This window comes from Miniopterus natalensis, chromosome 10 (genome assembly GCF_054644295.1).
Source record: "Miniopterus natalensis isolate mMinNat1 chromosome 10, mMinNat1.hap1, whole genome shotgun sequence".
Taxonomy (NCBI): Eukaryota; Metazoa; Chordata; class Mammalia; order Chiroptera; family Miniopteridae; genus Miniopterus; species Miniopterus natalensis.
Genome location: NC_142090.1, coordinates 36927140 through 36931881, shown reverse-complemented (window position 1 = coordinate 36931881; position 4742 = coordinate 36927140). Strand labels below are relative to the sequence as shown.

Below are 4742 nucleotides of genomic sequence, written 5' to 3'. Positions count from 1 at the left end.
TTAAAATAGCACAGGGTCTTGTCAGAGTTTCCTCCATCTTAGGGCCAAGTTACCTTTTTTGAATGGATCTTGGATCTAGGAGCAAGTTCATCTTTTTTCTACGTGCTCTGAGATCAACATTTCCAAACATTCTCTCTGGTGAATACTCTCTCAGCCTAAAACTCCAGTTCTCCACCTTTCAGTATGGATTTTTCTGAGTCATTCTCCAGAGACCTGTCTTCCCAGCAGGTGATGAAGCACAACCAATATGTCTCCTTGATGCTAATCAAGGTCAAATTTTATTTTATTTTTTAAAAATTTTTATATCTTTTGGATTTTTAATGACTGAAGCAAAAATGATCTAAAACTGCAGCTTCTGGCCCTGCCAACCATGGCTCAGCAGTTGAGCATTGACCTAGAATCCAGGAGATTGCAGTTCCTTTCCTGGTCAGGACACATGCCCAGGAGAGGGCTCAATCCCCAGTCGGGGGCATGCAGGGGACAGCTGATCAATGATGACTCTCTCATCACTGATGTTTCTATCTCTCTCTCTCCCTCTCCCTTCCTCTCTCTGAAATCAATAAAGATATATTTTTCAAAACTTTTTAAAAAATTAATAAATAAATAAAACCCCAACTTCTGGAAGAACTATTTGTTCTTGCCGGTCTTGTATCTCTCTTCGAACTTGACCTTGGCTTCCCCTCAGGACTTGTGTTTCTGAGCAGGGTCTCTGAAGATGTCCTTGTTGATGACAGTTTTGTCCAAGGAGATACCCACAGAGTACTTCCTGGGCATGAGGTGATTGTAGTTATAAACTTTCACAAAAGACTTGATCTTTGATATCTTGGCAATTTTCTTCTTGCCCAGGGCAGCTGTCACATTGTGGGAATAGTGGTCAATTCCAGCCACCAACGCATGGCTGTAGAGGCTATCTGAGGTGCCATCCTAAATGTTCTTCATGATGACTGCTTTGCATCCGGAGTAGTGTCTGGCCAGGACCAGCAGCACCTTCTGGGGTTTCATAAACTTGCCCATTTTGAAGGTAACCACTCAGGCCTAGAGCAGAAAGGAAAGAACTGCATTTCCCTCAAATCTTAAAATGAAACAAAATCTCAAATCATGAATCACTGATAAGAAAAGCAGATAGAACTTGATATTGCTCTTGGCATTTTCCTTATTGTGTATGTGCAGAGAAGTGGGGTTTTTGTGATAAAGGAAAGGGTTTATTTTAATGTGTTCTGTAATCGCCTGATGATTAAACAACAATGTAAATACATTATCTCCTTTGTTAAAGAGTCAAACATTTTAACTGATTACTCACCATCAGGGAGGGTTTCCTACATTGACATTTTCCTGAAGTGCTGCTAGTTTGGGAATAGTAGCATATTTTAAGCTCCTGGTGCTACAAGATAAATAGGTTCATTGGCCCAGTGGTCTGGTTATGTAATAAATCTGTTAGAAATTGTGCATTTGGTCATACTCCCTCCCTTTGGGGTATATAATGTAACATCAACCTAGTACAGTAGCTGTTTGCAGAAATAAGGTGAAGAAGCGATAAAAAGTGATTTGTAACTTTATTACCAAAGCAGCTAATAATGACAGAGTCCAATGGGGAAACTGGGAGGGATAGTGGTAAGGGCAGGGTAAAACAAAATAAATGTGAGGCCTGACATATATATTTATGAAATATGGAGATTTGTAATGTTGAACCTGACAATGGACATTAATAACAAAAGTAATTAGTTGTGGGCAGTAAGAATTTCCTAAATGGCACCTCAAGTTAAGAAAACTAAGAAGAGGGCATTTAAAAAGTACTAAAGAGAAAGGGAGTTGGATGTGTGGTAGACAGGAGGAGATTTGATTTTAAGTGGTGAACACAAAATGCAATATACAGATGATGTATTATAGAATTGTATACTTGAAACCTATATAATTTTATTAACCAATGTCACCCAAATAAATTTAATTTAATTAAAATTATATTTGAATTTATGTTCTTTTTAAAACAATATTTGGAATAAACATTTGGACCTAAAAAAGAGTCCTAATGATTGTGCAGGTTTCTCCTTCCCTTGTTACTTAACAGAATCTTTATTTTAAATGACAGAAAAATGGTCTACCAGGATTGGAGATTAATTGTGATCTTTCTGCAGCTTGGATGCCAGTGGCAAAGCAGCCTTAAACAGAGGTTAACTGCTGTGGGCCCTATTGCTCACTGCATGTAAAAGCAGCAGGAATTGTACACAGGTTATACTTATTTTCTTTGCCAAAACTCACATTCATGTTTATGAATTTTAGGCTCAGTTTTCTTATGTGGAAGGGTGATAGAGCCCACTTAAACCTATTTGCCTACAAACACATGTTTTTCTTCTTACTATTCTCTCACCTTTCTACTTTCAACAGTTTTCTCCTCTAGGTTTTCCTTCACATTGCCAACATGGATACAGATTGGATCTCAAAGATGGGAGGCACTCCCTTGGGAAACGAGAAGGAAATTATAACTTCGACAAATTAAATGTACAGTGCTGAAGGTCAGGTCCAAGGGTCCATAAGGCCACAACTATTTTCAAAATAACAGCAAAGTATAGTTTGTAGAATAAGTGGTGGATAAGAATGTTGCCACCATAGCATGAATTAATGTACTGGCACCAAAATATACTCTTCACCACCACACACAGTACAAAAAATACCAATTTAAAATGTCCTTGATGATGTATTAAAAATTAATTTACATACCTTAATATTTGAATACTTTTAAAAAAGATTCTGTGTGATAAAATGGGAAGTATGCATTAAACCCTTTGTTGCATACAGAGGTACAGTGATTGTCTTGAGGAAAAGGACTTGTGTGAATGGGTTGCTGGATGAATCAGCTCCCTTTTTTCATGAAACACCATTTTATTTAAAAGAACACCTGAAAGAGAAACATTTGTTATTCAGACTTGGGTATGTAGTAGACAAGTTCCTGAAAATAAACTTGTCACTTCAAGGAAAACAACCTCCAATACTTGGTTATGACAGAATTTGAGCTTTCAACCAAAAATTAGAATTTTGGAAGCTAGGTAGCTTCCCAGTGCTTAAGGATTTTCAGGTGATGTTTCTCTGCATGAAGCTGAATTTTCTTTATATACTTCAACCAAAACAACATATCCTAACAGACTGAATAGAGAAGCAGATATAAGATTCCAGCTGTTTTCTATTAAGCCAGACACAAGAAGTTTGCAAAAACATAAAACAATGTTTCTCTTCTCACTATGCTTTTTGTTTCAGTAAGTACAATTATTTTTCATAATATATTATTTTTATCATGATATGGCTTCTCATTGTTATATTAGCTGAATTAATAAATAAATATTTTTCAGTGTCTCATTTTAAATCATTAATTTGGTGCATATTGATAAATATTGCCCACATAATACTGTAAAGAACTGGGACCAAAATTTTGAGAACCATTGAATTAGATTAATAAAAAATGAAAATCAAGCCTTGATTTGTTGTTATTTTTACTTTTTATCACCTGAATACAATGTTTAGGTGAACCTAATTTTCAAGTTTTATACTTTTAATAATAAATAATAATAAAAATAATAACTGTTCAAAGGACACTTATTTTGTGCCAGCTCTTAATGAACAACTTGGTTTACATTTATGGTATATAACGCCTATAGACTGAATGTTTGTTCCCTGCCCTCAATTTCATATGTTAAATCTTAACCCCTAATGTAAGGGCATTAGGAGATGGAGCCTTTGGAAGGTGATTAGGCCATGAGGGTGGAGTCCTCATGAATGGAATTAGTGTCCTTATAAAACAAGCCCCAGAGAGTTCCCTCACCCCTTTCCTTCACATTAAGACACAGTAAGAAGACAGTCATCTATGAACCCAGAAGCAGGTTTCAGCAGACACCAAATCTGTTGGTGCTTTGATCTTAGACTTCCCATTCTCCAGGACTGTGAAAAACAAATGTCTGCTGTTTATAAGCAAAGCCTATGATATTTTTGTTATAGTAGCCTGAATGCACTAAGTCAATGATGCTCACAACTTTTATTCTATGCCCATTGTACAACTAATAGACCTGTGGCTTAAGGAGTATAAATCACTTGAGCAGGTTCATAGCTGGCTGGTGGCACCACCAGTTCTGAAAACAGCAGGCCTAGTTGGCACTAAGGACTCTATCATAAACTAGTAAGACCCATGGACAGCCTCCCAATGGCTGACACACTGGCATTTACCATGTTCCAGTACTGTGCTAAGAGCTAACTGCACTTTATCTCATTTAATACTAATTTTAGAGAATGAGGTAGTTATTTTCATCACCTTTTTCAAATCAGGAAACTAAAGCTGTGAAGGGTTAAGTGACTTAGCCTCAAAGAACATAACAACAAAGGGAGGAGCAATAATTTGGATTTTTTGTTTTTTTGTACTACAAATACAATACAAAGATTTGAGTTCATATTACTGCTCAGTTTGTGGTACACTAAATATCAGTTTAACAAGAACATTTCTTGTGTTTTACTTCATTATTTTCTCAACATTTCCTTATACTCCACTGCCATTAATCTCTAGATAAAGTCATCATTTTAATGTGCTTCATATAGCTCCTTGGATATGCATATTTCCTCAAAAAATAGTTTTCTAATGTATGTTTTTAATTTGTCTAAATGCTATCATGATAGATATAATTATATTTTTTACTTTATTAATCCCACATTGTTTTCATGATCATGAGGCTATAGATAATTTATTGCTCCTGATTGCTGTATAG

At 35.9% G+C, this 4742-nt stretch overlaps 1 pseudogene; it reads right to left on the bottom strand.

Annotated features, from left to right (window-relative positions):
- Positions 1-627: 627 nt before the first annotated feature.
- On the bottom strand, positions 628-1014 carry LOC107537256 (large ribosomal subunit protein eL27 pseudogene; annotated as a pseudogene).
- Positions 1015-4742: the final 3728 nt, after the last annotated feature.